General features: G+C 45.7%; 1 protein-coding gene across 4 annotated transcripts in view; it reads right to left on the bottom strand.

The window, feature by feature from the left end:
- Positions 1 to 19,414, bottom strand: part of LOC147708009 (N-acetylglucosamine transporter UNC93A-like) — a 534,754-nt gene extending 515,340 nt beyond the window's left edge. For 2 of the 4 annotated variants that reach the window (XM_086926817.1, XM_086926818.1), the window contains exon 1: positions 12,716 to 12,977. The gene's annotated coding sequence lies outside the window, so the exon portion shown is untranslated. Of the gene's footprint in view, positions 1 to 12,715; positions 12,979 to 19,168 lie in introns of those variants that run through there. The other 2 variants (XM_086926819.1, XM_086926820.1) reach the window with 2 other exon arrangements.
- Between the last annotated feature and the right edge of the window lie 1,284 nt (positions 19,415 to 20,698).

A 20,698-nucleotide genomic window follows, 5' to 3' on the forward strand; every position in this document is an offset into this window, starting at 1 on the left:
TTGTAAGGTACCTTCTGAATTACAGTGTTTATGCTAGCGCAGAAGTGGCAATTTGACATTTTTTGATTATGGCGCCTCTTGTGCACCATATAGACAGAAGGTATCTGTCAGTCACAAACACAATCAAGGGAGTGGTATCATATTTTAAAATTCTAAATACCTCCCTATAGTCCCTGAGACCCCTGGACTTACAAAATTGGATAATCCATTTAGCTCTTGCCTTAGAGTAGAGAGGTCAGAAGAGCAGAACGTGCAGATCCGTCTCTTCGCTACCTTCACACCCTGGGCAAGAACTCGATGTATGGGGAGCATTTGACCACTTATTTATCACGGCCCTCACTGGAAGTGTTCCATATCTGAATTGAACATATAATTTCTTGGTCAGTAAGGGCTGGATATCATTCAGAAATTTCTCGAATAGGGGTTAACCTTGACATCCAAGAAAGTATTAATCAGCCTACCCAAAGAGGGATTCGTTAATGTAAGTTCTGTTCGATATTGCTTAGGTACATTGCCCAACGACCTCTTGGTAGTCAGGACACAGGTTTCCTCAGGAGAGGCCACAAGTCTCCCCTACCCAGAGCGTGGCAGAGCTTTTTAACATACTTTAGCCAGGGGATTTTTCCCACACCCCTTATGGACAGAAGGTCCCTTAGATCCTCCCTATAGCTTGAGAGCTCGGGGGTGGACCAGAGTCGCCTCCAGTACATCAGGGGGCGATTTGAAATAATCTCCTGTATGGGGGCCAGGCCTAAATCAAACCGTAATGGGGTCAAGGGAGTACTCTGGGGAAGTCTCAAAAGGCGCCTGATAAAACTATTCTCGGTAGAAGATAGAGAGGCAGCGCAAACGTGACCTAAGAGGTCTGCTCTGTAGAGCGCTCCACCTCTCGCCTGGGCTTTGTAGATTTCCAAAGGCAGTCCCAATGATTTAAGTGAGCACTCATTGTAAACCTTTAGAATACCACCAGAGGATTGGGCCAACTTCAGGTTGGCCTTAGCCATGTGGGACCCACAATCCATTCTATTGTTTAGTGTTACCCCCAAGTAGTCAAAGGTGGACACTCTTTCCAACACTGAGCCATCCATATGGGGGTGGGGGCAGTTGGATGATTTGGCATTGTAGACCATATAATTCGTTTTGGAGGGGTTAATCTCCAAGTTCCTAGATCTACAAAAGGAGCGAAACACCTCCAGTGTTCACTGTATACCCATGGAAGATTTTGAATGAAGAAGGGTATCATCAGCAAACATCAGGGCTGGTATCTTATGGCCTGCTAGACTGGGTGAGTCTAGGTCCCTCGCTCCCATTAGATGTTCGATCAACCCGTTGATGAAGAGGGAGAAGAGCGTGGGGGTCAGCACGCACCCCTGCCTCACTCCCTTTTCCACCGGAAACGGGGCCGAAAGCTCCCCATTCCTCCCATACCTCACCGTAGGGTAGGTACCTTGGTGCATACGTTTAAACAGATGGCACAGATACATCGGGGCACCCATCTCTAGTAATATCGCCCAAAGCTTATCCCTCTAGACCAAGTCAAATGCGGATCGAAGGTCCACAAAGATCAAGTACAAACTACCCGCCCCCATGGATACCGTCTTCCAGTAGACCAACTGTAGTCTAAATAGTTGGTCGGTGGTTAAGACCTTTGCTCGAAAGCCAGCTTGGAGGGAGGTTAGGATGTGATGTTCGTCCATCCAACTCTGCAGCCTCGATAGTAAAAAGCGGGCAAATACTTTCTGGAGGACATCAATGAGACTATTGGGGCGGTAGTTGACCGGGTCAAGAGGGGAAGCCTTTTTATGGATGGGAATTATTTCTGCACCCAGCCAGGTTTGGGGGATCTCCATGCCCTGTAGAGTAGCATTAAAGTATAGCCCATATAGGGGGCCCATACCTTCTGCTCGCTCAAGAATAGATCTCCAGGGATCCTGTCTAAACCCAGAGCTTTCCCAGAAGACAAACTTTTGAGGACTGTCTGGATTTCAAGCAAGGTGCAGGGTGGGCAATCAAGACCCACTGCGTCTGGAGTAGCTAAAGCCGATGTACTCATCAAAGGAGCTAGGTCTACTGGAGATGCGGAGTGAGAGAGGGAGTAGAGGGGCTTAAAGTGGGCTAGCCAGACCTCTTCACTCAGGTTGGGAGTTATGGCGGACGACCCCTCTGCCAATCCTGATCTAACTAGATTCCAAAAGGTCCTGTACTCACGTTCGTCCAGGGCTACTCTTATGCTTTCCCATCTTAAAGCCTCCCACTCCGATCTAGACTCCATAATCGTTCTTTTGTAGATGTGTCTAGCCATTCTAATACTCAGCAGAGACCCAGATTTTACCTCCTTTACAAGTGCGCTTTTAGCCGCCCTACAATTTTTGTTATGTCAATGGGCCTAGTTTTTTACCCGTGGCCTCTTATTATCTATGATGTAAAAGTAATCGGCCAAAGTAGAGAGGAGCTTATAATGGATATGCTGTAGATCCTGAAAGTAGGGCAGGTCATAATTGACACCCTGGAGGTCAAAAGCCTCTGTTAAGGAGCCGGCTACATGTTGGTATATCTCAGCTAGTTTATCTGGGGCTAACGCGACCTTAGCCCACCTAATGCTTCTACCACCCACCGCTGTAACTAGATTCAAATCAGTAAGAGGCTCCAGTACCCTCAGTTCGTTTTGGTGTCCAGTGTGCAGTTTAATTCTAGCGACAAAAAGTTATGATCGCTATCTACCCTTTGGATAACAATGAAGGCCCTCATTTGGGCCCAGAATTCCACATTAACCAAGATGTAATCAATGGTTGTGTTTTTCCCCAGTCTATTATAGGTGCTCATGCCAGGTACGTCAGGAGGGATTCTGCAATTACAGGCCCTGAGGGAGTGGGTTACTACCAGCTTATTAATCTGGAGGGCCAAAGGCGTTATTCGCTTTACCAGGTACATAGTGCACTCCTGAATCTGCCACATGGAGTCCTCATCTATGGTTACAGAGGGGATCCCAACCAGGGGTTCAAAATGGCAATTAAAATCGCCCCCGATAATTCTATGAATCGGAGAGGGAAATAAAAGGAGTTCCTCAAGGGCCTCTAACATAGATAGACCCAGCTGGTGGGGTGTAGGGCGTAAATATATATTAATCACTATCACCGTCGAACCATCCAAAAATGTAAGTGCAATACAAAGGATGTCCGGGGAGTAGGAATCTATTACCTTAGCTGAACACCCCAAATGTGAGGCAACCCATATGCACAACCCCCGAAGGTCTTCCCCTGGGGCCCTGCACAGCTAGTGTATAAAATTTTGCAAAGCCCACCCTTACAGGACAGTCAGGAGCCAGGACTCTTGGAACAAACACAAATCACACCTATCCATCAACTCGCCCCATTCTGGATTGGCTAGCTTAGAACCTAGCCCAGCTACATTCCAGGACCCAATTAAAGATCTACGAATCTCAGCTCTAGCAGTGCTGGTTGTAATAGGATGAAGCGAATTAGTAGGGGGGGATCCTATATAGGTGTGGATGTCCAACTCCGTTCCAACTCCTGGACGGCTAGTGATTAGGGTTAGTGGGGGTGTTATCATACCACCCACCTTAGTCCTAATAGCCATCTCGGATAAGCCCTCCTCAACACTCGCACCCTCCTCCACATGGCTCCTGTCTACTTTGGAGATCGTTTCATTGGGCCCCAGAGAATGAGGTAGTCAATCCACGTTACTCAGGACACTGAAGCTATTGGCTACGGCTTCAAGACAAACAGAGTGATGTACGGGTGCACATCGGCTTTCTGTAGTTGCGTTGTTATGACATGTCCTCAGCATAGTAGAATTTTATGTTCTCCTACCCAGGATCGTCGCACAGGCCCCAGGGTCTTGCTCCCCAGCCCCGCAGGTCAGTCGTCAGCCGCTTGCACAGCGTCCCTGCCATACCTGCTGAGGTCGCCACCATTTTGGGGATGGGAGAATTGCACAAGAACCCACAAATCCATCTGCTCACAAATCACTTCCATCAACATGTTACACTACAACCTCCAGGTGAAGCAAGTGCTTGCTTAGTTGAAAGGAACAGCGACACAAAAGCACTGGTAGATATCCAAATGTTGTTATTTGCCAGGAGCAGTTCATGAAAGCTCACAAGCATTTGCAATGCAATAGGTGTCGCATTTACACGAGTTTAAGCTATTGGCATTGTAAATGACAATGTGTTTTATTTATGTATTAAAAACCAAAACATAACTAAAAGGCATTGTCATTTACAATGCCAATAGCTCAAACTTGTGTAAATGCGAGACCTTTTGCAAATGGTGGGCATCACGACAATGGGAGGGTTGGCAGGGGTGTGGGGGTAAAAGAAGGCATGGACAACGGGAGGGAGGGTGGGGTTGTAAAGAAGGCACCAAAGCATGTCGTGCCTGCAGTAAGAGAAACTGGATAAAGAAAATAGTGCTCACAGTCTAAATAACATGTACCGTGTAATCACCGAAGTAAAGGGGCCAGCCGCCATGGGAGTTGACAAATGAAGAGGAGGTGGTACTAAGGAGGGACTAACAAGCCTATTTATGAATCAGAAGCCAGTATTAAGGACGGGAAATGACACAAGCCAATGGCAAATATGAACGGGGAGTGGGCGGGGCTTTTCTTACCAACTCCACAACAGCAGATTGCCAGAGCAGCGCATGCGCGCGGGCTTGACCTAAAAAGTATGGGCACATTGTGCCCCTCAGATCCCCTATTCTTCGACCACTGCTTACTTCCCAAGTATATTTGACCAAGACACCAGGGGCAGTTCTAGGCTCATACGGCCCTGGGCAGGGAGCGTAGGTAGGAGGCCCCGGAAGAGGGGGTCCGGGCGGGGCGGAGTGCGGAGGCCAGTGAAGAGGGGGGGTCAGTGTGTTTGGAAGTGGAACAGAGCCGGAGGCCGCCAAATCCCTGCCAGGGGCCGCCACGCAAATATGTATCCATCCTCAGAGGATTATTATATTAAGGATATAGATTGGCGTGGTGGCCCCTGGGGTTTGGTGGCCCTGTGCAGGTGTACAGCTTGCACATGCCTAAGGCACTGAAGGCACTGACTGGCTGGCAATGAATGCCAATAAAATACCGCCTAGGTCACAGCTGACGTCCCCGCGCCGGACACCAGCATCCACGAACCCCTAAAATGCATCCTCCTCAACGTGCACTCACTGCATGCACAGACACAAAGTAGAGATCTGGGACCTCCTCGACACCCTCTTGCCAGACATCGCCTTCTTCACGGAAACATGGGCCAACCCCACCTCCGTCCCTGACATCGCCACCGCCTTCCCCGACGGATGCAAGATCCAGAGGAGGGACTGCCCCAACCGCCCAGGAGGAGGACTTGCCATCGCACACAAGAGCTCCCTCAGCCATAATATACCCCAGTGTATAAATTCGCCCAGGCATAATATACCCGGGTATAATGTAGCGAATGCCGTTTTAACCCCGGGTATACACTGGCCTGGGGGTATACTACAGCCTGTTAAGCCGGGATCATCAAATCTCCGCTCTGCAAGCTCCAGACCATACAGAACACCACAGCCAGACTTGTCCTAGGTGTCCCAGACATGAACACATCACCCCTCACCTGCGAGACCACTGGCTCCCTGTTGAGAAGAGAGTAACTTTCAAGATACCCACCCATGCATACAAATGGCTCCACAACATCGGACCCCAATACCTCAACCAAAGAATCACCTTCCACGAACTGAAGAGAAAAATCCAATCCGCCGACCTCACCCCATGCATACGCAGAGCCAGAACAGGTGGAAGAGCCTTCTCCTATGTCGCAGAAAAGACCTGGAACAAGTTCTGGATCCATATCAGACATGCACCAACTCTGCACATCTTCAGGAGGACCCTCAAGACCTGGCTTTTTGATTGACCGGAGCTGGCCCCCCTCCCCAGCACCTTGAGACCCTCTCGGGTGAGTAGCGCGCTTCATAACTCCCTGATTGATTGATCCTGCATCTACCTGTACAAAGTCGACACCTCTGAGTTCCGATAGCAGGGGGTCCATTACTGCAGAACAGTGAAATCAGAAACCTGATCTCCCAATACATTTTTATTCCAGACCGCCTTAGTAGGAAGAAAGAGTAGGGTGAAATAGAAAGGGCAAGAAGCTTGCCAAACTTTGTCAAGCAGTGAGGGCAGTGGAAATACAGGCAAATAGCAGATGCTTGCCTCTGTTGATGTAATCTCTCATGCCCATGCTCAATATTTCAATTAACTTAGAAGCAGACACACACCAGCAATAGTTATTGCCAGTGTTACGACTCAACATCTCACAGAATGTGTTAATATTATCACTTTAACCCACTAAATTACGTTATCTATAATGGTAGAGAAATGTCCGGGGATAGTAGTTGGTTCGTAAGAGGTAATCTGGCAGGGAGAGACAACTTAGCAGCATGTACAGGTATTAGTGAGCAACAAAGGAGGCGCTGTGACAGAGTGGTAGGGTCACTCTCGGCTTCAAGTCAGTCAGTCATAAAGCTTTATTATCGGTTAAAAACCATAAAAGCACATATATACACAATAAAAAATAAAAGCAAGTCATTAATCAACAATATAATACATTCATAATAGCAGCCTAAGATCATAAAATGGTTAAAATTGCAATGATACTGACATGACAGAATCCTACACCAATTCAAATAGAGCAATGGGTGGACAAGTAGATCGGTCCCTAGGGATATTATTTGTAAGGTACCTTCTGAATTACAGTGTTTATGCTAGCGCAGAAGTGGCAATTTGACATTTTTTGATTATGGCGCCTCTTGTGCACCATATAGACAGAAGGTATCTGTCAGTCACAAACACAATCAAGGGAGTGGTATCATATTTTAAAATTCTAAATACCTCCCTATAGTCCCTGAGACCCCTGGACTTACAAAATTGGATAATCCATTTAGCTCTTGCCTTAGAGTAGAGAGGTCAGAAGAGCAGAACGTGCAGATCCGTCTCTTCGCTACCTTCACACCCTGGGCAAGAACTCGATGTACGGGGAGCATTTGACCACTTATTTATCACGGCCCTCACTGGAAGTGTTCCATATCTGAATTGAACATATAATTTCTTGGTCAGTAAGGGCTGGATATCATTCAGAAATTTCTCGAATAGGGGTTAACCTTGACATCCAAGAAAGTATTAATCAGCCTACCCAAAGAGGGATTCGTTAATGTAAGTTCTGTTCGATATTGCTTAGGTACATTGCCCAACGACCTCTTGGTAGTCAGGACACAGGTTTCCTCAGGAGAGGCCACAAGTCTCCCCTACCCAGAGCGTGGCAGAGCTTTTTAACATACTTTAGCCAGGGGATTTTTCCCACACCCCTTATGGACAGAAGGTCCCTTAGATCCTCCCTATAGCTTGAGAGCTCGGGGGTGGACCAGAGTCGCCTCCAGTACATCAGGGGGCGATTTGAAATAATCTCCTGTATGGGGGCCAGGCCTAAATCAAACCGTAATGGGGTCAAGGGAGTACTCTGGGGAAGTCTCAAAAGGCGCCTGATAAAACTATTCTCGGTAGAAGATAGAGAGGCGGCGCAAACGTGACCTAAGAGGTCTGCTCTGTAGAGCGCTCCACCTCTCGCCTGGGCTTTGTAGATTTCCAAAGGCAGTCCCAATGATTTAAGTGAGCACTCATTGTAAACCTTTAGAATACCACCAGAGGATTGGGCCAACTTCAGGTTGGCCTTAGCCATGTGGGACCCACAATCCATTCTATTGTTTAGTGTTACCCCCAAGTAGTCAAAGGTGGACACTCTTTCCAACACTGAGCCATCCATATGGGGGTGGGGGCAGTTGGATGATTTGGCATTGTAGACCATATAATTCGTTTTGGAGGGGTTAATCTCCAAGTTCCTAGATCTACAAAAGGAGCGAAACACCTCCAGTGTTCACTGTATACCCATGGAAGATTTTGAATGAAGAAGGGTATCATCAGCAAACATCAGGGCTGGTATCTTATGGCCTGCTAGACTGGGTGAGTCTAGGTCCCTCGCTCCCATTAGATGTTCGATCAACCCGTTGATGAAGAGGGAGAAGAGCGTGGGGGTCAGCACGCACCCCTGCCTCACTCCCTTTTCCACCGGAAACGGGGCCGAAAGCTCCCCATTCCTCCCATACCTCACCGTAGGGTAGGTACCTTGGTGCATACGTTTAAACAGATGGCACAGATACATCGGGGCACCCATCTCTAGTAATATCGCCCAAAGCTTATCCCTCTAGACCAAGTCAAATGCGGATCGAAGGTCCACAAAGATCAAGTACAAACTACCCGCCCCCATGGATACCGTCTTCCAGTAGACCAACTGTAGTCTAAATAGTTGGTCGGTGGTTAAGACCTTTGCTCGAAAGCCAGCTTGGAGGGAGGTTAGGATGTGATGTTCGTCCATCCAACTCTGCAGCCTCGATAGTAAAAAGCGGGCAAATACTTTCTGGAGGACATCAATGAGACTATTGGGGCGGTAGTTGACCGGGTCAAGAGGGGAAGCCTTTTTATGGATGGGAATTATTTCTGCACCCAGCCAGGTTTGGGGGATCTCCATGCCCTGTAGAGTGGCATTAAAGTATAGCCCATATAGGGGGCCCATACCTTCTGCTCGCTCAAGAATAGATCTCCAGGGATCCTGTCTAAACCCGGAGCTTTCCCAGAAGACAAACTTTTGAGGACTGTCTGGATTTCAAGCAAGGTGCAGGGTGGGCAATCAAGACCCACTGCGTCTGGAGTAGCTAAAGCCGATGTTCTCATCAAAGGAGCTAGGTCTACTGGAGATGCGGAGTGAGAGAGGGAGTAGAGGGGCTTAAAGTGGGCTAGCCAGACCTCTTCACTCAGGTTGGGAGTTATGGCGGACGACCCCTCTGCCAATCCTGATCTAACTAGATTCCAAAAGGTCCTGTACTCACGTTCGTCCAGGGCTACTCTTATGCTTTCCCATCTTAAAGCCTCCCACTCCGATCTAGACTCCATAATCGTTCTTTTGTAGATGTGTCTAGCCATTCTAATACTCAGCAGAGACCCAGATTTTACCTCCTTTACAAGTGCGCTTTTAGCCGCCCTACAATTTTTGTTATGTCAATGGGCCTAGTTTTTTACCCGTGGCCTCTTATTATCTATGATGTAAAAGTAATCGGCCAAAGTAGAGAGGAGCTTATAATGGATATGCTGTAGATCCTGAAAGTAGGGCAGGTCATAATTGACACCCTGGAGGTCAAAAGCCTCTGTTAAGGAGCCGGCTACATGTTGGTATATCTCAGCTAGTTTATCTGGGGCTAACGCGACCTTAGCCCACCTAATGCTTCTACCACCCACCGCTGTAACTAGATTCAAATCAGTAAGAGGCTCCAGTACCCTCAGTTCGTTTTGGTGTCCAGTGTGCAGTTTAATTCTAGCGACAAAAAGTTATGATCGCTATCTACCCTTTGGATAACAATGAAGGCCCTCATTTGGGCCCAGAATTCCACATTAACCAAGATGTAATCAATGGTTGTGTTTTTCCCCAGTCTATTATAGGTGCTCATGCCAGGTACGTCAGGAGGGAGTCTGCAATTACAGGCCCTGAGGGAGTGGGTTACTACCAGCTTATTAATCTGGAGGGCCAAAGGCGTTATTCGCTTTACCAGGTACATAGTGCACTCCTGAATCTGCCACATGGAGTCCTCATCTATGGTTACAGAGGGGATCCCAACCAGGGGTTCAAAATAGCAATTAAAATCGCCCCCGATAATTCTATGAATCGGAGAGGGAAATAAAAGGAGTTCCTCAAGGGCCTCTAACATAGATAGACCCAGCTGGTGGGGTGTAGGGCGTAAATATATATTAATCACTATCACCGTCGAACCATCCAAAAATGTAAGTGCAATACAAAGGATGTCCGGGGAGTGGGAATCTATTACCTTAGCTGAACACCCCAAATGTGAGGCAACCCATATGCACAACCCCCGAAGGTCTTCCCCTGGGGCCCTGCACAGCTAGTGTATAAAATTTTGCAAAGCCCACCCTTACAGGACAGTCAGGAGCCAGGACTCTTGGAACAAACACAAATCACACCTATCCATCAACTCGCCCCATTCTGGATTGGCTAGCTTAGAACCTAGCCCAGCTACATTCCAGGACCCAATTAAAGATCTACGAATCTCAGCTCTAGCAGTGCTGGTTGTAATAGGATGAAGCGAATTAGTAGGGGGGGGATCCTATATAGGTGTGGATGTCCAACTCCGTTCCAACTCCTGGACGGCTAGTGATTAGGGTTAGTGGGGGTGTTATCATACCACCCACCTTAGTCCTAATAGCCATCTCGGATAAGCCCTCCTCAACACTCGCACCCTCCTCCACATGGCTCCTGTCTACTTTGGAGATCGTTTCATTGGGCCCCAGAGAATGAGGTAGTCAATCCACGTTACTCAGGACACTGAAGCTATTGGCTACGGCTTCAAGACAAACAGAGTGATGTACGGGTGCACATCGGCTTTCTGTAGTTGCGTTGTTATGACATGTCCTCAGCATAGTAGAATTTTATGTTCTCCTACCCAGGATCGTCGCACAGGCCCCAGGGTCTTGCTCCCCAGCCCCGCAGGTCAGTCGTCAGCCGCTTGCACAGCGTCCCTGCCATACCTGCTGAGGTCGCCACCATTTTGGGGATGGGAGAATTGCACAAGAACCCACAAATCCATCTGCTCACAAATCACTTCCATCAACATGTTACACTACAACCTCCAGGTGAAGCAAGTGCTTGCTTAGTTGAAAGGAACAGCGACACAAAAGCACTGGTAGATATCCAAATGTTGTTATTTGCCAGGAGCAGTTCATGAAAGCTCACAAGCATTTGCAATGCAATAGGTGTCGCATTTACACGAGTTTAAGCTATTGGCATTGTAAATGACAATGTGTTTTATTTATGTATTAAAAACCAAAACATAACTAAAAGGCATTGTCATTTACAATGCCAATAGCTGAAACTTGTGTAAATGCGAGACCTTTTGCAAATGGTGGGCATCACGACAATGGGAGGGTTGGCAGGGGTGTGGGGGTAAAAGAAGGCATGGACAACGGGAGGGAGGGTGGGGTTGTAAAGAAGGCACCAAAGCATGTCGTGCCTGCAGTAAGAGAAACTGGATAAAGAAAATAGTGCTCACAGTCTAAATAACATGTACCGTGTAATCACCGAAGTAAAGGGGCCAGCCGCCATGGGAGTTGACAAATGAAGAGGAGGTGGTACTAAGGAGGGACTAACAAGCCTATTTATGAATCAGAAGCCAGTATTAAGGACGGGAAATGACACAAGCCAATGGCAAATATGAACGGGGAGTGGGCGGGGCTTTTCTTACCAACTCCACAACAGCAGATTGCCAGAGCAGCGCATGCGCGCGGGCTTGACCTAAAAAGTATGGGCACATTGTGCCCCTCAGATCCCCTATTCTTCGACCACTGCTTACTTCCCAAGTATATTTGACCAAGACATCAGGGGCAGTTCTAGGCTCATACGGCCCTGGGCAGGGAGCGTAGGTAGGAGGCCCCGGAAGAGGGGGTCCGGGCGGGGCGGAGTGCGGAGGCCAGTGAAGAGGGGGGGTCAGTGTGTTTGGAAGTGGAACAGAGCCGGAGGCCGCCAAATCCCTGCCAGGGGCCGCCACGCAAATATGTATCCATCCTCAGAGGATTATTATATTAAGGATATAGATTGGCGTGGTGGCCCCTGGGGTTTGGTGGCCCTGTGCAGGTGTACAGCTTGCACAAGCCTAAGGCACTGAAGGCACTGACTGGCTGGCAATGAATGCCAATATAATACCGCCTAGGTCAAGATGGCGATTTAACAGCCCTGCAGACACTCGGCCATATATTAGCCTGAGGTGAGCAGAGGTGCCCGGATCCAGATCTGAAATAAGGGTCCTCACACATATTCAACCATATACACATACCCACACACAAAATAAACATAAACTCAGCCGCACTAGCAAATATACAAACACGCAAAATACACACATCCACAGTCATGCATACACATAAGCATTACTAAAACATGCGCACTTGGATGCAAACTACACACAGCTGTGGTTGCGGAACATATCCGCCATCTCAGTGCATCTATATGCTGGACATAAAACCGGCAAAAGACAAAAGATTCGTGTCCTAAGGTAACTAACTATAACTATAATACTTTAAAAGTATTGCTTTTCCTTGCCTCTCTGGAAAAAGCAGTCACACGGGCAGCGAGAGAAGAGTCTGTAAAGTATTACCAGGGTCGCGTGCTGCAAATCGCATAATGCCAGACTTGTCGTCCGAGCGATCTCTCGAAGAGGGCTGTGACTATGTAACATGTTTACTGCCCTTTCCTTGTTTTCCACGTGGCTTGTACAAATGAGCCGTGAAATCCGGGATTGGGCGGGTATCACATGCCCAGAGAACACATTTACAGTTCATTGAATTTGTGTTCAGTGACGTAACCCTGCGGCGTCAGGGGGGAAGGGTGGGGGGGATTTGGGCAACCCTTCAAGAGGTCCCTACTCCTCAAGGGGCCCCACATAGCCCAAGCCTAATACATAAACGCTCGATATATGGACTCGTGGCCAATCATTTTGCGTTACGCTACTCTGTGTGCCTTCCTCGGAATCTCCAAACCTTTCCATTTCACTCCTCCCTCCCGGTTATGCAAAATACATGCATCCCCATAAATACTACTGTATACACGTCATGGTTCGGACGCCAACTGTACCTTGTTAGTTTTTGGTGCGGTCCATATCCAGAAAAGAAAAAGGCCGGATGTTTGCCGATGCTCTGTGTTCTGATTTCTCTCCAATGAAGGCACACCCGTCACCGTCTAGCAGTCACAAAAAGATCTCTTGTGCTCGGGAACGACTGCAGGGTGTAACTAGCTCGGCTGATTCCTCGCGCTGGTTTCACCTCACTGGACGCCTCGTTGTGTCCTTTGCCCTGCCTACCACCAGCAGATAAATTTCCAGGCTTGTAATACGTGCCTGGTGTCAACAATGTCGACACGGGAAAGTGCCGCCTCGCCAAGAAATGTCGTTTTTTTTTATTTTCACACCAACTCACTCAACTTCTTCGAGCCTTCCCCGACGCATGCCACACATCTCCCATGGCCAGTGACATCTTCTTCGCCTCTTCTCGGTTAGTGCTCGAAAATATTGCAAGCCAGCTTCTGCGGCCCATGAATTAATTATTTATTTATTTTAACGTTTTATACAGCGCGAACATGACCCCCAAGGGTATCAGAGAGCTTTGGAAATCATAATAATAATAAATATTAATCCGGTATTTGTAAAGTGCAGAGCTACTCTAGGTTTCCCGGCGCTGGGGGAGGTCGGGAAGATTAAGCAAGCTATTGCCAGCAGAGTCACATGGTGCTGGGCAGACCCCTGCTGCCGGTGACGGGGATCCAACCGTTATCCCCAAGCATCCAGCGGCAGTCAGCCTGGCTGCCTCTCCCACAAAGGTTATACGCAAAACAATACAGAATTCAAGATAACAAAAATGCATATACTACTTTTTTAATATAACTTTTCAACATGCTGCCCAGCAGCACTGCTCTACAACATAGCTAAAAGGCATTGGCAGAGCCAATTGCTCTGCTAAACCCTTATAAGGTCCCAAAGTCGACAACTATTGGCTATGCCAATGCTGTTTTTTTTCTTATCCACACCCCTTCAATGTTTCTTCTCATCCTATCCCCCCTCCCACCCGCCCTCATGTCTCTTTACCATTGCATGACGCTGCTGTCAAAATGGGTTGTTTTTGGCAACAGCTTTGTTCCGGTGCCACACTCCAATACTTTCCTTTCCCACAAGTTTCCTTTCCTTTGATACACTTCCAATATTTCTCTCTCTCTCTCCCTCTAACATCCTTGCTCTCTTTTTCTTTCTCTCCTACCCTTTTCTCCTCTCTTGCTGTCTCCCTCCTTCCCACTATTTTGTTTCCCATACCCACCCCTTTTCTCTCTTCCTCTCTCACCTCCCCTGCTCCCCGTCTCTGCAATCTTGACCTGGAAATGCCATGAAGATGACAGCACCGGCTCCTTTAAGCTGTTTTAAAATAATCCCGTTATCCACTCCTTACCTAATCCCTGTTAGTCACCCCCACCCGATTGCCAAAGTCATTAGCTCACCCAAGGGCTGGACCTATTGGCTTTGCTAATGCTTATTTTGAAACTGGCCACTGTTCTGTTGCATCAGGCTAGCCCAATCGTGTTTCTCTGACCACCCCTACCCTCACCTTTTGTTCTTTACTAAGTGGAACCCTTCAGTTGGGTGTGCACTTAGTGTTTTCCCTACTTGTTTGCAGATTGCCTTTAAATTCCAGAGTTTGCCCTCGAATTCACTTCTTTGAGGACCGGTTTGACTGGCTCATAATAGTATGAAGTTCGGGTCATGATGCCGAGTAGCATGTTCATGGCATGGACATGGTTCACAGTATGTGGTTGGTTGCGTTTGGCAGTGGTGGATTAATCTGGAATGAGTTGATTTCGGGCTTAAAAGACCTGCCTTTCAGATATGTGGCTAAAGGCACGTACTTCCTCCTCTGCCACTCACTCACGGCCTAGAGACCATTTGAACTCTTTGTCTACTATTATTAAGAACACAGCTATCCACTTTCACAGAACGATGCTCGGAGCAGCAGTGCAGGGACCATACACATTCTATGCAAGCTGCTTCCTCTGACTCTGGTATATCTGAACTCCTGAATTGTAGGTGTTGGCCGTAGGACATGGCAGGGCAAATACTGATGAAATGTGATATTTAATAATATGGGAGCCGTGTCATTGAGGCCCACATGCATCAAAGTCAATTGCATTCGCAAACCGTGCGAATCGCAATTTTCGGCCGTTTGCGAATGCAATTGACTAATTTGGAATGCATCATGCATTTCGCAATTTTAGGAATCGCAACCATGTTGCGATTTCTAAAATTGCGATTGCATTTAAGAAATCGCAATTTCAGATTTCTTAAATGCAATGCATGATTATTTTTAAATTGCGAATTCGCACTTTGGAAGGGGTAAATTAGCATGAAGTTGAACTTCATGCTAATTTACCGAAAACTTTCAAATATGCACAAATTGCATTTTTGAAACTTTTAATTTACACACACACATGCCCTTGGTGCATGTGTGTGTGTAAATTGCATTCAAAGTTAAATTTCAGGGGTGCAGGGAGGGGTTCTTTGGACCCCCCATGCACCCTTGAAATTGCATTCACATTTTGCGAATCGCAATTTGAAATTCGCAAAATGTGAATGCCTTCTCATTCATTCCTATGGGCCTTTTGGCCCATAGGAATCAATGGGAAGGGTTTTCCTTAATTGGGATTCGCAAATTGTGAATCGCAATTAAGGAAAAATACCGAATCGCAAAAAATATTGCAATTTTTTAATGCATAGCATTTTGCGATTTCTTAATTGTGATTCCTTAATTTTCGCAATTAAGAAATCGCAAAATGTAACAATGATGCATGTGGGCCAAAGTGCCTTACCCAGCATCCACAATACCTTACTTTGACTACACCAGGCCACTGTGAGCCAGTGGAGAGTGCACAGGAATCCTTTTCAACTCTACAAATTTAAACAAGCATTTACAATGCAATCGGTCGTGCATTTGCGAGAGTTTAAGGAATTGGTATTGTAAATGACAGTGGGGCACATGCATCAAGGTAGGCTTTTGCGAGTCCTTAATTGCGATTATTAAGTGTGAGTCCTTAATTGCGATTATTAAGGAATCGCAATTAAGAACTCGCAATAGCCTATGCATGTGGGAGTCGCTATTAACCCCTTTGCTGCTAATGACGGAACGGTTCCGTCATGAGCGTCGGTTGGCCTGTGCTCATGACGGAACCGTTCCGTCATGAGCCCGTTGGCTCATTAGAACGTTCAGCACAGTGCAGGAATCTGCGCCGCGCTGAAGGTGTTAAAATAGCGATTCCTAAACATTCCTTAATTGCGTCTCGCAAATTGCCAATTTCCAATGATGCATGTGCCCCAATGTCTTTTATATATGTTTTTAAAATTAACACATAAATAAAAGGCAACGTCATTTACAACGTCAATAGCTCAAACTTGCGTAAATGCGAGACCTATTGCATAGCATGGCAAAAACACTTTCATCTTGTTGATCAACAAAAACACACTTATTGAGCATTACAAAACTCCCCCTTCAAAACTATTATTGAATGCAGAAAGTAGAGTGAACCCAACACGAAGATCTCGTAGCACTTTGATAGAGCACTGGGTCCATGACAAATGGTCATATACATTGTCTACAACCCATGTGCCTCATGTTACCAGGTAATTTGCATATCATACGCTGAATTCTCCGTGGTGAAAACACTTTGAGCCTGTTATTCAATTTAAACTATTCCGTTGGCAAATCCCACGGGGCATAGATAGGAGCGCGTTTTAAAAGACAAATTAGAATAGATAAACATGCTTTGCATTTCATTTTCTTCTAACAGTTCCATGTTGACGCTGTCATTTTACGCGGGGAGCTGTAATCTCTCAAAGGCACCACATGGTTTGGCTTGAATATTAACCAGTTACTACCTTATGGTGTGTCGCCCTGTATATTTGGAAGATTGTTTTTACACGAGGTGAGAAAGATACCATTATAAGCCCATTTAATTGTTTCCGAGTAAGACTTCTGTGTCTCATCATAACGTGTAGTTTATATGGTTTTATCTATAGCCTAGAGGCATTCGTTCACCTGAAGAAAACCGCCGAATAGTGTGAATACGGGCTAAGTGAGATGGGAGCAGTGAATCCTTAACATTAAGGTATGCAACATGATATAAAGAGAGAATGAGGATAGTTAGATGCCGCTCTCTATCGTGCCAAGGAAAGAAATAGAAAGATTATTAAGAAACACAAAATTATTTCCTCTGCAGGTTTCACATGCCGATTTTAGAGAAAGAAAATAACGGTGCCTCACTTACTCTGTTTTTAATTGAAGAAATCGACAAACGAACCATCTAAAGAGGTCCTTGTCAGGTAAAGACATGGGAAGCCTAATATTCTGGGAAAATAGGAATAGGTAGACACCGACTTAAATGTAAATAGAAATGTAGTATCAGTAATATGGATTAATATAGGATAGGATACCAGTTGCAGGCATGGTCAAGGCTAATACTTGAATCTCTTTGAAAGATATGACTGAACCTTGATATCTCTGCAGCTGTAAACTCTCTTTCTTTTACTTATCTTGCTGCTTAAACTTTTTTCTGGGTTTTTCTCGCTTGCTTTTGATAGAAGGATAAAAAATTAATGTTACTGAATGAAACTTTGGACAGGATTCTCAAAGAATGTCAACAGCGAAACAAATGTATATCGCAGACAAAATAGATTATATCAAAATTGTATCTGTCTAGGCCTGTTCTCCTTATGATACCTCCAGTAATAATGTATCCCTTGCACACTATGCTATGTAATAATAAGTAATACTTAAGATAAAATAATGAACTGCATTAGATATTCCCATGCTAACTGAAATGAACCAAACAACAGAAATGAAATGAACAATTGTTCTGAGGTTCGCTATCATCAATTATGAATGGTCAAAATGAAACTAAACTGTGACACTGTTTTTAAGAAAAAATAAGAACTAATATTATTTTGTTCTTTATAGACAAATTGGCTGAAACTATAATTGTCCTGAGGAAGACACCACGACGTGTCGAAACGCATTGACTCACATACAACAGCCACAGCAACAATAGATAGGACATGTATCGCTGTCCTACTAATGTTTTTTTAATGTTTTTTTAATATAAAAGATATATCATTTTTTATTAATAACTCATCATAACTGTATATTTACATTGTAAAAGTCTATCTCTGTTTTTATTAAAACATACTATTTTTGATATCATTATGATTGTTTGTGTTATGGTTTAAGTTCTCTATTTTTTGGGAATGATGCAGTTAAGTACATAGCAAGTGTTTGTCAGACAGATAGCCTGGGTGTTTACCTTCACATTCTACAACCCATGTGCCTCATGTTACCAGGTAATTTGCATATCATACGCTGAATTCTCCGTGGTGAAAACACTTTGAGCCTGTTATTCAATTTAAACTATTCCGTTGGCAAATCTATGCCACAACCTCAGCTCAAAATCATATGCAACCGACTTGTGGAATACCCCTGGCATGAGGGCAATCATATATTTGCCTAGCATCACAAGCTGTGACTTACCCAACAAAGCAAGGTTGACATTTGGATTTTCTGCAGTTTTCATATAGCGCCAAATCAACTCAAAGATATCGGAGCACTGTACACAGGGCTGGACTGGGAACAGAAACCAGCCCAGACAAACTGCTCAGCTGACCCCCCTGGGGTGAGGTGGAGTGCAGCTGAGCAGTTTGTCAGGGCCGGTTGCAGCTGATTTTGTTACAGGGGGGCGATATTGCCGACCCCCGGTAACAAAAGAGGCACCCCTGGGGCCCAAAACCGGCCCCCATCCTAGCAGCCTACAGCCGGGGAAACCCCTGGTGCGCGCTATGGCCAGTCCGGCCCTGGCTGTACATGCACAATGGTTCCATTACCCAAAAGCCAATCACCCCCAAAGCGGACTGAAATAGGGAATGGGTCGAAAATGCCCATACCGGTAATGCGCCACCGGTCAAACGGTTCCATCTGGCAACACAAGGACCCAGACGCATGAGCCCCTGCAAACAAGGAAACACCGACCAGTGCTGACGTCCGATAACCGTTGGTCACTCTGATCCCCAACCTTACAGTCTTGACACATGACGCTGCATATTTGCGCCCCGCAACACCAAGAGGCCGGAGGAGCTGGACAAACGGGTGCCAACCAGAGGTAGGAGTAATGAACTGCTATTTAGCAGGGTCATCCCTAAAAAGGGGGGCTGCAAACTCGATGCTTTACAAGAAGAACACTGCTTCCAGGCCCCTGATATGATACGCTCAAATCCCCCTGCTGCTGGCCACCGACGAAAATATTAACAAGCACTGCTACAGCGCTGATCAGAGGCGCCTGGAACTGGAACATGGCATTTTGCTGAGGAAATGCAAGTAAACTTATGCATGCATGCTGAAATCTGAAGCGTGGCGGCCATGGAGGGCATTTGCCACAGTTAATTATTGTTTAAAAAAGCAGACATTATGCAAAAATTAAATATTCAAATGAAACACGTTTTTTCCTTACCTGTTTTGCAATGAGTGGCGTTTTTCATCACCTGTTTTGCCAGGAGTGCTGCAGAAAGTCAAAAAGAGTTCTCCCACACAGCATTTGAAGAGGGAATACGTAAGGAAACTGTGACTGGCTGGTGTGACTGAGCCTTGAACGGACGTGATGTATGGCCAAAGTGGACGAGTGATGAGGCAGCATAGAAAAGCGACATCAGAGTGAGCCAATGGTAAGTAGGAGGCGGGAAAACGTGGTGTTATTAATGACAACAGGTCTTGCAGACAGGGCAGACGCTCTGAGGCTCGAACTAAAAATACATTCACTGTTGAGCAATCACCAGTACTGACAAGATTGGATTATAGGAACTCCCTGCTCACTTGTTTCCCAAAGTCCAAATTAACTGCTTTAAATGTAACTCAAACCGATAATGATAAACTACCTTTTAAATGGTTGATGGGTATTCAACACTCTCTTTCTGGTCAGAGCAGTACAAGTAATGTATCTCAGTTTCTAACCTGTAAACTATTCATTGAGTGAGGGAGCACGCGCTATAAGGTTTAGACCTCATCTGATTTAAGAACCCCCATTTTAGAAAACAAAGGACCGTCATCCAATCCCTTTCTGACACTGTCCAACGATCTGAAAGTACCTTGCTCGGGCTCTCTCTCCGTTTCATGCACACATTTTCCAACTGCAGGAAAGACATTTAACACTGTTATAAAACAGATACGTGCAATGGTGCAATTAGTAACTTTTTTCTCATTTTTATCTTTTGTTCATTTTTATAATCTACAATCTCTTCTGGTAACTTCTTCTCCTGTTATTGGAAGCACTATTGTTGCAATATAGATTGATTAGCCTTTACTGTATATTCCGTGTATTCCGCAATATGATTTTGATGTACTTTTGCTCTCCACTGTCACTCAGTGTGCACTGTTGCATTATTCTACTTTTTAACATGTGCAGCACTGTGACTTCCTAGTGGACCTGGTCTACACTCTACTAAAATTACATAAATGAACACTTCTCAGACAAAAAACGTTTGTTATGTCGCTTGGGAGGACTTCCAACTTTGGAACTTTTGCCCAAGTGGTGCAATACCAGTGGCTTGCAGCTTTAACTCTGCGGGTATTTCAATGAAATCATAGAGCACCTTTTGTGTGCCTGTTCTGCTTGGGCACCAGCGAGAGGATTGCTCCACACGTCCAGGCACGTATTAGTAGCTTCATTTCAAGTTTGCTGGAGCCCTCGCTTTGTAAAATTAAGAATTTTGTTCCAAAAAAAGCAGGCAAAATCTATAGAACATTAATTATTTTAGAGTGTATCGTTTTTTAAATTGCATGTTTATGCATTATTTTTTATAATTAGATGTTTTATTCAATTGTTTTAATTACCTATCATAAATAAACGTGAATGTGAAGTTTGAACTACATGACTCAATATCAATCAGGGAGGCAGCTGCCTTCTGAGTTCATTTAATATTGTTGAGAAATTGCTAAGGAAATAATCATCTAAATTGGATGAGGTCAACCTATTAAGGGCGGCAAT

Source organism: Lissotriton vulgaris, chromosome 6 (genome assembly GCF_964263255.1).
Source record: "Lissotriton vulgaris chromosome 6, aLisVul1.2, whole genome shotgun sequence".
NCBI classification, from domain to species: domain Eukaryota; kingdom Metazoa; phylum Chordata; class Amphibia; order Caudata; family Salamandridae; genus Lissotriton; species Lissotriton vulgaris.